Source organism: Silurus aristotelis, assembly GCF_946808225.1.
Source record: "Silurus aristotelis genome assembly, chromosome: 6".
Taxonomy (NCBI): Eukaryota; Metazoa; Chordata; class Actinopteri; order Siluriformes; family Siluridae; genus Silurus; species Silurus aristotelis.
The window spans coordinates 26,471,651-26,484,657 of record NC_139579.1 but is presented as its reverse complement, the minus strand read 5'-3'; positions in this window follow the sequence as shown (position 1 = coordinate 26,484,657).

Below are 13,007 nucleotides of genomic sequence, written 5' to 3'. Positions count from 1 at the left end.
ACAAAAAGTACAAATTAGGAAAGGGAGGAAGAGAATGAAAAAGAAGAAAGGAGAGAAGGGAAGGAAAGAAATGGCAAGCTTAAGCTTCAAAATTAATCACATCCTAACTGAGAAATCGTCACGGAAATTTAAATTCACCTTTATATTAAGTGGTTTAAATTAAACACGCATCTAAATTAGTTGATAAACCGGTGACTTTCATTAAGAGAAGTCTTCTTTACTTCTTTTCTTTAGAGCCTTTGCTATGTTTCCACACGGACAGTTAATGAGGTGATACCGAAGAAAGTGCACCTCTTCAAGTCAAGTCAAGAAGCTTTTATATATATATATATATATATATATATATATATATATATATATATATATATATATATATATATATATATATAAAAGCTTCTTGACTTGACTTGAAGAGGTGCACTTTCTTCGGTATCACCTCATTAACTGTCCGTGTGGAAACATAGCAAAGGCTCTTAATGATGTCCACACGTCTCTGCACTGATAAAGCCTTTATATTTAATCACTGTACATATGCTTACATATCTATCACATGCTGTAAATATAATACATATTTATCTGCACTATTTGCACGATTGCTACTTTTTGCACTTCTGGCAGATGCCAAACTGCATTTTGTTGCTGCGTACCTGTACAATAAAGTTCAATCAATCAATCAATCAATCAATCAATCTATCTATCTATCTATCTATCTATCTATCTATCTATCTATCTATCTATCTATCTATCTATCTATCTATCTATCTATCTATCTATCTATCTATCTAATATTAATATGATGTGAGGTCCAGTTAACAGCTAAAACAGGTAATAACTACTTTTTACTTAAGTACATGTCAGAGCCAAGACTTCTTTACTTTCACTTAAGTAAAAAGGTATAATCAGTACTTCAACTTTTACCCGAGTATTTTAAAACATGAGTATCTGTACTTCTACTTAAGTAATGGATGTGTGTACCTTTGCCACCTCTGAAAGGAATGACAGAATAAAGGCAGTGGTACATTACATAAATAGATCAGTAATCAAAGTGTAACTGATGTTAATACAAAAATGCACCCTTGCCAGGAAAGTAAAGAGCAGATAATTCTAAGTCAATCAAGCCTTAATAGAAGAGACAGCATTAATAGAGTTACATTAATAGAATTTTAAGATACACACAAGGTATCGGTTTATGTCATGGAATATCATCTTATTTACTTGTCTAATTAGTAAAAGGAATGCCCCATTGTGTGTGTGTGTGTGTGTGTGTGTGTGTGTGTGTGTGTGTGTGTGTGTGTGTGTGTGTGTGTGTGTGTGTGTGTGTGTGTGTGTGCATGTGTATGTGTATGTGTGTGTGTGTTTTATGGTTGAGGGTCCCTATGAGGTCAACCAGAGAGGCCAAAAGGGTTATCTGGCTCTCGGGGTGGTGTATGTGTGTGTGTGTGTGTGTGTGTGTGTGTGTGCGTGCGTGCGTGCGTGCGTGCGTGCGTGCGTGCGTGCGTGCGTGCGTGCGTGCGTGTGTGTGTCACAAGTAGCCATGCTGGATCGAGTTTCGAGTTTGGATTGTTTTATGATTAGAGGGTCCCTGTGAACTCAACAAGAGTTCAGGGTTTGGTCCTGTTTCGTGTCTTCGGAGGGGAAGTGTGACACTGTGGGATACACCACCCCCAATAAAAGTTTCACCTTTTGATTGAGATGTAGATGTCATAGGTTCAAAGGAATGCCTGGGACATGAAATCGAAATGACCTGTGCCAGACGCTACAGCAGTTTGCTACAGATGTGAGTTGTGAGCTCTAACTAGTGAGCTCTCTGACCATCCAATCAAAGGATGTGAAAATGCTGATGTTTTTCAACGCCTGCTAGACGGCCTCAAAGTAAGCAATCCGATTGGTTAAAGCAACAGCTGAAAACAACATGGATTGTAAGCTATAGGACACCTGCAGTGTTTACAGCAGACAGATATTTTTGACCCAGTGAACACATGATGTGACTGTTGAATCTGACTGGATAGAAACCGATACTCACACACGAATGTGCTGCTCTGAGAGAAACGCTATGAAATGAAGAGAATAGGCTATTGGGAATAATTGAATACATATTCATGGAAAGAAATATATTAAAACATAAGTCAGTAATTCTGTTAGAGTTAAGGCCAGCAGAAAAGGCTCTGCTGGCCCTGACGGCCCACCACTGCTAATTTCTACTGTCCCTATAATTGCAAATTACCTTTGTATAATACAAGGTTATAGCCCTATATTGCCACCCAGACCAATTATTAATCATTGCTCGGTACCTATTCTGTGCTTTAATAGCAGTGTATGAACATTTTTCCTACACCTTCTGTCTTGTGCATTAACCAGCAATTTCAAACAGAATGTAGCCAGTATAGGCTTCTACATGTGCTATTTAATGAGATGTGGAGTATATAAATTCTAAAAGCAAATCATAGGTGATTGAATTTTTATTAAAATCTACATTTACATTAACCAACCGTGTAAGTTCCCACATTATATTTTCCCGTACTGTCATGTTTCAGCTTCTTGTGATCTATTGTTGATGCTTTGTTGCAGTGTAACTAAGGCCCTGAGATGCTCATGTTCTATACAAGTATGAAAATAATGTAAATCATATGTTATGACATTCACTAACGCAACTTGCACTGAACAACTACAGATTTTGTACCATATCATGACAGCGTTCTCCATCACAATCATCCAATTTATACAGTATAGTTTATAAAGTGTGGTTCATAATAAGCTCTGTCACATCAACTGCTACAATCGAGTTTATCTGAGGGACCACTTAAAAGACTGGGACTTAATCAAACAGATAAGAAACATGCATATGCATGCATGATGACTAATATGTAAAAAATATCTTATTTAATAAACTAACCACTGCTCTTATACCTACATGTTTCTGTAGCATGTGCTTGATTAAAACTAATGAAGCCTTTCTGTTCTAATCGTGGATTCATGTCAAAACATGACCCAGCAATGATATCAGAACTGCAGGCTCTAATATCACTTCTTTCATGCATTATAACCTCACAGTCTCACCATGTGATAGTCCAACCAGGACAGATTCTGGACTAGAACAAAGCTCACCAGGACAACAAGGAGAAAAACAAACACGTTTTGGAGTGCAGTGATGATGACCCAATGAGTTATGATACAATTACTTCTCATCTTGCTTACATATTGTTATACAATTTTGCTGATAAACTTCCAAATCTGGCTGCCAGAATACTGCCACAAATCAGCTTATAAAAAATACAGTCGGGACACTTTAAAGCCAAAACTGAAATAGAGTACAAACATTAGACATGATTGGATGCATATGGCTCAGATTCCAGGCATCATTAAAAGCTTAAATGTGGACACTTGGGCCATTTTTGTCCCACAAAACCCATGCCCCATTGCCATTGCTTAAACTATATTTGGCTCAGAACCATCTGCTATCTGTGGCATGCAGCATGTGGCTCTGTTTTCTATGCCTAGAGGCCGCTCCCCTAACTTTCACACACACAACAATCATTCACAAACAGGAAGGCAGCCTTGGCTAAGTCATATTTATGCACCCGATTGTGTCCTTGTATGTGTACAGTCACTGGTAAATCCTCCCTAAATTCCAGAGCATCGAGGTCTGCACAAGTGCTGACTTTTGCCTACTGATCTAATTCTGTCCTTCAGAAGCAGCATAAAGCCCAACTTACAATTTATCTTCAGGTCACCAGAGAGACTCCACTGCGGTAGAGATTGATGTGGCTATGCAAAGCAGTAGCCTATGCTCTTTGTGTATCTTGACCCTAAAATATGAGCACATTGCCAATAAACCTAGTGAGGAGCAGTAACTTCTGGCAGTTATGGAGAGGTATTTATCACAATTGACCATTATGGAACACAGACGGGTTGCACTTAGATGAAAAGGAATACAAAAGAAATCCACGTAAGTGTGAATGACACAGCATAGCTTCTGTGGATATCTAGAAAGCTGTGCTTTATGTCTAAATTCCCTTCAGTAAAACTAAGAAAGATCTTAGTGAGAACATTCTACAAATCCACTTCATTAGATCTCAAGATAATTATACTATAGAAGGTAATTGCTATAATTCCCTAGCACACTGACTTGCAATGCATTTACATTTACAGTATTTTGGCACACGCCCTAATCCAGAGCAGTCCCCTGAGCAGCTGAGGGTTAAGGGCCTTGCTCAAGGGCCCAGCAGTGGCAGCGTTAGTGGAGCTGGGATTTGAATTTGTGACCTTCCGATCCAAAGTCCAATGTCTAAAGCACTAAGCTACCACCTGCAAAGCACTTTTAATGCACAGGTTATAACTCATCCACTCATCCATTTTCTGCATCACTACACTACACAAGGTCAAGGGCCCCCTAGAGCCTATAGCAGAGAACTTTGAGCACAAAGTAGGGGCATTCTAGATGCCACATACACTCATTCACACTTTCACACAATTTGGAAATGCATATAACAGTCTTTGGACTGCAGAGGAAACCAGAGTACCCATAGGAAACCCTTGAAGCGCACAGAGAACATGAAAACCCCATACACACAGTCCAGGGAAAGGATTTGCACCCCCAAACAGTGCATAAAATCAGCAAAGCATTTATTAGTAGATATCCAAAGCACATTGTTGTAATCCTTACCAAGGGTGAAATCAATGGGTAGCACACAAAACATCCATAACAGAAACCTAGAAGTGAAAGGAAAACAAGTAAACAAAGCTTGAAAACACTCGCTATCAACATGCATAGTATGGCATTTCATGACACTACAAAGAAAACAGCAGGAGATAAACTGACAGGTTATTCAAGGTCTAACACAGAACAAGAGAACATAGCATTGATAAGATGTTTGGTGGAGACGAGACCAAAACCAGAACAAAGACAAATAGCTTCACAAAATTAAAAGTAGACAATGAAACCAAAAACAAAAACAAGCACTTTTCACTCTTGGAACAGTAATTTGAAAAATTGTTTCGCAATGTTGTCTCTCTTTTTTTAAGTAAGGACGTACCATGGCCAACAAGCATCATTAAAGCAATGTTCTTTTATTGGCAACTCAAACAGTCTTTGTGTTTAGCTGCAAAACTGGATCAATAAGGAAAACGCTGGCAGCGATAATAAATCCCATGAGGCTTCATCAAATCGGTGTACACAAAGGAACATAAAACAAATATGAACCAACGTGACGATTTAAAACATTTTGGCAGAGACAGACAGTGAACATCTTTTTTATTAACAGCAAAGACTATTATAAAGTTATAAAACAAAGGCATTCACCATTAGCAGTCAAAATAATTTATAGGCAAAATAGGACTTGTCATTTGTTTTTAGTGTTTTTAAAAATTGCACAACAATGGCACATGCTAGTTGATTCTTGGGATTGTCTTTGTATGCTAACACACTAATGCCTTTGTATGCTAATGCAAACAAACTGCTTAAGGGTTTCCTAAAAGTAGCTTTTCTAGTAAACTTCCCAACGCAAAACAAACTTACCCAAATGTGTGCCTAGACAAGACTAGACAAGCCACTATAACCACTGTAAAATATATTGGTGGCTCATTGATCCATTTATAGGTGGTGGTCCAGTGGCTCGTATTGAAATTTATGAGTTTATGCATCCTACTAGGATTTCCAAAAAACCTGTTTGGTTATAACCTGGTTGAAATATATTTCTAAAAAATATTGCACTATAACTTAAAAATTGACACCAAAATGTTAAAAAAACTTTTTTAGATGAGTATCTCATGTAAGGGTTAAATCTGCGGTCAGAGTTCCAAAGTACAAAATAAAAAAATAAGAGTGGAAGTATATTGTTTTTAGGAACATGCTTTTTACATATTGGAGTTAAAAGATGATATGAACCATGATACACCACTTCTGGAGTAGAGAGAGGTAAGGGCTTGTTCAAGGGATTAATGGTGTCAGCTTGGCAGTGCCAAAAGCACCTGCTTTCCAAAGAAAAAAAAATCACGCTCATGACTATAATAATGATAAACAAATAATCTCGAATTTTTACTTAATAATGGCCAATATACGCAGTTCAATATAAAGCCTCATAAACAAGACTTATTAATAGACTGTGTTGCACATTGGCCATTGTTGTAAAGAACATTGTTGCAGGAGGGAAATCAAGTCACCGCTGCCATCTAGCAGTGATTCTGTAAACTCGGTAACACAATTGAAGAGAAATATTATTTATTCTGAATGTAGAGGGAATTGTTTATATCGGGGTTTTTTTACACAATTATCATAATGTGGAAAATATTAAGCATGTACAGTTTAAAAAATTTATCAACAACAATGCTTTAAACTATCTCTCAACAGAGATATTTCTTGGAGGTCCTGTGAATTATGAGGTATTGTTTTATGATGTATTCTATGAATTTACATTCTATTATTTTAAAAGAAATACAATGTTATATGCCAAACTGTGGATGTAACTACTATAGGAAGGAAAAAGACTGATCAATCTTTTGCGTGTTTAATTACTTTCTCCCTTTTTGGATTGATGCAGTTGTGAATGAACAGTCCATCCTCTTACAAAAAATATAATCTAAATGTTGAACAAAGATATTAATCTTTAACAATTGGATCAAACTGGACAGCAGGCACCTGCAGTACATCATTGTCTACTGTTTTGTACGTTTTGGGTTAAATGGGTCACGTGACTGCATTTTTTTTTTTAACAATTGACACTACAACTTTAAAAAAAAACATAATTTTTACATTTATCTATTTTGGAGAATGTTTTTATAAAGCTTAGTTTTCTCTGGACAAATCCAGTCTTAGTGTGTCATCCAGATTAATATTGATGTACCCTGAAAAGGAACTAACAGATATCAACAGGAATGAGACTGAGCTAGGTACTCAGTTAGGTACTGTTAGGATTACACTAAAAGACTGTTTCATATGAGCCACTGCATCATGTGATGTCACAGGATCATTGTACCTCATCCACATCCACATTTGGCTACACTTTACATGGCACCAGAGATGGCAAAAGTACACACATCCATCACTCAAGTAGAAGTACAGATACTTTTGTTAAATAAAATAAAAATTCCAGTAAAAGTTAAAGTACTGACTATACTTTTTACTCAAGTTAAAGTAAAGATGTTTGGGCTCTGAAATGTACTGTCTCTGTTCTCAGTCATGTTTACATCGCTGACTCCCTCTGTCTCATCCACGTTAGCTTTACATTCTGCCTTGCTAATTTTTAGCTTTGTAGGCTGAATGAAATAATGAAATAATGAATGAATGAACGAATGAGTGAAGGCAACTACGAAATCTGAACCATGCTAAGGTCCAACACTTTTGCTTGCTGTATGCTGGTCATTATTTAGCTAACACTTAAAATCTCAGCATGTTTCTCTTTAGCTTTTCTTACTATTGATTAGCCACCCATGGCTAATATTATTACTAATTTCCTTGATCATGTTGCTTGTTGAATGTAGCTCTCTGTGATGATAAACAAAGTGATTATTGCATGTTAATGAGAGCAGGACAGTGGTTTCTTTTATCTGACTCGGTCCAGATTGATATTCCAAACACATTCGACAATTAGTAGCTGGCACCTCTCATTAGGTAGTGCGTCTAAACTATATGCTTTAGAGATTTCTTTTTCAAATGTTGATCCATATGACTGACAGAATACTTTTTAGACATTTTATTAATAATTTTTTATTTTACTCTCTAAAACTAGACAGATATTCATATCATATCAAAACATTTTGATGTATTGATGTTAAAATTCCCCCTACAAAAATAATAATTTTGTTAAACATCGTACCTAGTGCCTAGTCTTTAGTTTCTTTACTCCAGAGTGCTTGTCTTTAGTTTCTTTACTCCACAATGTCTGGTCTTTACTTTCTTTACTCCAGAGTGCCTCGCCTTTAGCTTCTTTACTCTAGAGTGCCTCGTCTTTAGTTTCTTTACTCCAGAGTGCCTTGTTTTTACTTTCATTAGTCCAGAGTGCCCTCAGCTTTAGTTTCTTTACTCCAGAGTGCCTCGTCTTTAGTTTCTTTACTCCAGAGTGCCTAATCTTTAGTTTTTTACTTCAGAGTGCCTCGTCTTTATTTTCTTTACTCCAGAGTGCCTCGTCTTTAGTTTCTTTACTCCACAATGTCTGGTCTTTACTTTCTTTACTCCAGAGTGCCTTGTCTTTGGTTTTTTTACTCCAGAGTGCCTTATCTTTATTTTTCAACTTCAGAATGCCTCATCTTTAATTTATTTAATCCAGAATGCCTCATCTTTAATTTCTTTACTCCAGAATGCCTCATCTTTAGTTTCTTTACTCCAGGTTGCATTGACTTTAGTTTCTTTACTCCAGGGTGCATTGACTTTAGCTTCTTTACTCCAGAGTGCCTCGTCTTTATTTTTCAACTCCAGAATGCCTCATCCTTAATTTAGTTTCTTTACTCCAGAATGCCTCATCTTTAGTTTCTTAACTTTAGAGTGCCTCGCCTATATTTTTCAACTCCAGAATGCCTCATCTTTAATTTCTTTACTTCCGAGTGCCATTCTTTATTTTCCTTAACTCCAGAATGCTGATCTTTAGTTTCTTTACTCCAGAATGTCTCACCTTTAGTTTTTTACTTCATAGTGCCTCTTACTCCAGGGTGATTTGTCTTTAGTTTCTTTACTCCAGATTGCATCCTCTTTAGTTGAAAATTTCTTTCCTCATTTTTTAAATTAACAGACAAGAGATTTTTTTTACTGCCATTTCAAAAAGATTTTTTTTTCTGAAATGATAAACTAATTATTAAGAATTCTTTAAAATGACACAGAACACTAATGCACAAGGAATGTAATTAGATTTGTATTCCATTTGCAGGATTCATGCAAAAAAAAAAATAATAATAATAAAAGTTGTAGTTAACCTAATTTAACATGTTTAATATTTACAACAACAAGCCTCAGTGATGACACAACAGCCAGACAGCACTTTTCTGAATTTGTATTTTTTCTCAAACCGTAACAAATTGAAACCAAAAGTTGTTTGCCCATTATTACGACTAAGTTTTCTTGTGTCAAGACGTAAAACCCCATTCTCTCATAATTTTCTCTAGAAAATCTTGTGCCTTGTGAATGCTTCTGTTGGAGTACCAGAGAAAATTAAGTACTGATCACAAAGAATCAATATCTGATTTGTCGAGATCACAGAAAATTATGTCATGCTCACAGGAAAACCACTATTGTTATGTTGAGATTACAAGAAAATTATTATATTATTTTTATAGTAAAAAGGAAAAAAAAATTATGGTTCATGACCTCTTAGAACATCTGTCCCTGAGCGTGGATGCTATTGTTCATTCTATCTATCTTTTTAAAGGTAAGTGTTTATTACATGGTTCATTGGATGTAATGTATTGTAGGTCTGTATGTTGTCATTAAGTGAGCAGGCAGGTGCCAATAATTAGCAGAAAGTAAATAGAATGAATACACTTAATTATAGAGAAAAACAATCAAAGCCGAAATTGGGAATTATTAAAAGAAAAAGCCTGGCTTTCTTTGTTTTCTTCTTCCTTGGAAAGTTAATTGTATACTGTAGCTCCTCCACCACATCAGCATCTTTCTCTTAAATGATTCATTCTTCTTTCATTTGACACAAGCTTTTTTCAAACTGTCTGAGCACACTCACACTTGGCTTGTACCAAGGGAAACTGCTGAGTCTGATCCATCCTTTAATACACTGCATCCAGCTCCAACCAAAAGTTTTGTAAGTGTAAGCCCTCTGAGAAAGAGGGGGGAGAGTGAAAAAAGAGACAGTTACTTTGCTCTTAGCACGCCTTCTCTTAAAGCTGATAAATGGCCTGGCTCATTAGAGAGAACTGGAGTTGCTGTGTAAAATAACTGAAGAAAAGTACATTTTGGCAACAATTTATCCTCCAAAATTTTATCCTGCAAGCTCTGTGCACGTTGCCTATTCCAGATTGATTCCTGACATTTCTCAAAACTGTAGAAAAGTATTTTCCTCAAGGCACCTGTTATATTTTGTGTCAATTTAATTATTGTCTCCATTTCTCATTTACCATATTCTTCATTTACTTTTCATCAAATACTTTACAATTTAATACAAGTCAATATCACATGGTATTCTGCTTTTAAAAGAACCCAGGAGATGTAAAGGAGTGATATAAGATTTCCAGACAACCAAAGAATGCAGATGACAAACATCTCTATTTGCTTTTGATAGATGTTACTCTGGGAGCAATGAAGTGATAAGACATGAGAAATCATTTGGATTACACATGGATTATTTTCATTCTTAATATGTGAATTGAGATGTTCGCTCTCAATTGTACTTTTCCTTTCCACTAGGGTGGTACCATCAGAGTGGGGGTTTTATTTTATTACTTCCTATACCCTCCTGGGGAAAAATGACCAAGCATAAAATGGCAAAATGTTACACTTTCAATGGTGTTAAGAGCAAATAATTGTTTAGGAAATTAGCTGTAATTAAACAAATTCTGTAGATCTCTCCCAAGTTTCATTGAACAGTCTGTTTTCCACTGTTATAAACAAGCAAATGGACAATTCATGACATGCTTTTTGTAAAATAAATAAATTCAACCATTTAACTAGATTTATCTTGAAATTAAAACCAATAAATTAGGTTAGAAATGTGCTTCTCTGATTGCTATGTACAACTGGGATCCAAGCAATAGTATAAACCTGTTGATTGGCAGTCACCATGCATGATTTCTGAAGTTGAAGTGGAAACTCTTTAGATGAGATGAGCATCTTTCACATTATTAAGCCATTACACTGAAGTGTGTGGTAGGTCCTTCGAGCCAAGACCAAAAATTGTGAAGTATTGCACAGTAATGGGCTTTGCTAATTGAAGTAGTAAAGGTCTGCAGTCTTAAAAGCAGCGTTGCATAGGGCATGGAGTTGTTGATTATAAATGAAGAGTTTTTTAAAAAGTACTTCTCTTTTTTATATAAAACAGAAAAGTATTTAGATTATATATTAACATTGGCAACTGGCTATAAACAGGATAAATTAAATCAGAACAAAAAAGCATTCACAGCATACACCATAAATCTAATACAATATTGAATTTACACAAGAAACAAAATCAGTTAAAAAAATTACATTTCCTTTTGTATGCATCCTAGCATATTAAAATGGCACCTTACCTCATTTGTTTCCTATAAGCAACTTTTGAATTTGTCTGGTTTTTAAAATTGATTATTGTTTTTTTATTATCAGCTATTCATCATTGAAAATGAAGGTCCATGTTGAGATCTCCTGATCTCTCTCAAACAACATTCAGATCTCATCATCTGCCAAAGTGGAGTAGTTCTAGACAACATCTTCGCCCTGGATTTTTGATCATAAAGATGATCCAGACTTTTCTTTATACACAGAGGCCTCTCAGGTTCTTGTTCAGTCACTTACCATTGTGAGTCTGGGCTACATCAATTCACCCCCTGCAGTTGCTGCAAGACTTGTATTCAACCTCCTTGTGTTCTTCTACACTATCACCCTGTTGAAACACTGTCTCCACTGGCTTCCTGAAGCTGCCTGCATCAGATTTAAAACATTAATGCTTTTCTACAAAGTCAAAAATGGACAGGCAGCCACCAACGTTAAATCCCACTCTGTGCTATTCTCCATGTGAGCTTCGAGCACTGCTAGAGCTGCAACTAGATCCTTGTCATTGTTCTGGCACCCAGGTGGTAAAAGTTGCTCAAACAGCTCTTAACTGTCACTGACATCTTCAAACCAAAATATTTTTACTAAGCACTTCACTCTTAATAGAAATTCCCATGGTCTTGCATGTTCTGTATTTGTATTAAAATCATCAGCATTGCTTTTTGACTTAATCTCAGCCTTTTCTTGTGAACTATTATCAGAATATTTTTTACATGTTTATTTTAACTTTACTAGGTCACTTTGAATAAGGGGGTCTATAAATATGAAGAACAGTTTTATGAATCATCAAAATTTGGAATCTGTTACAGCAATACAGATGCTTGGACCGACAAACTGGCATCCTGCAAGAATTATGATCCTATCAATTGTTTTGGACATGATTTGTAAGTGTAATTAATCTACAGTACATTTGGGTGATGTTTCGCTGGTTTCCCTCGTTTTCGCTGCTTTGATGTTATCATTTGTAAACATTGGAGTCGTCATTTCTCTGATAAACCGAAGCCGTCTGGTTGATTTTAGTGTTGCAGATGTTTAGAGTTAATGAGCCTCGATATGCATCAGCAGGCCACAATGAGCAATGATACTCATTAAATGAATTCTCATTGTATATGGAAATTTAACAGCTGGGTGTAAAATGTCTGGATATTGTTAATGGTGCAGTAGTGAATGTTTTAATTTTAAAAAAGTGCTTGATTTATGCTTTTGCTACCTCCCTATTCTGTAGGTGGCAAAATAAAATAGATGGATTTGGGATGATGGGAAAACATGTTATGTTTGGTATATTTCTAAAGATATGGAAATCACATATATCTGGAGTCACTAAGGCTATATTCACACAAACAATGACCGAAATCCGAAGTACAGTACCAAATAATAATTTGGCTATAGTCACTTCTTTGGTTCACCTCCTTGGTTTCTTCTATTTTGCTCTTCAGTGTTTGATTTTTGTTTGGAACTACAGCCAGGTTCTTTTCAGGTTCTGTTCTGATCTCTTACAGGACGATATGTAACTTCTAATTGCTCATGTACAGCAGAATTGTGATAAATGTTCATTTGGATTGAAGTTGAGTTAACAAAAATGTGCAATGAATCCAAGATGGGGGATAGTTCATCCAGGGGTCACTATATTAACTATTGGATACCAAATATAAAAGTAAAAGCTCAAATCAGAATGACAAAAAAATCATATTTAAAGCACTTTTTATCTGATGTAAGCAGATAAACAGATCTGTATCACAATTGAGAATAAAAATCAGCATCATGGGCCACTTTTGCCTGCTGTGTGAACATAGCCTGATAGATCACTTTAAGTGTTTATGGGATG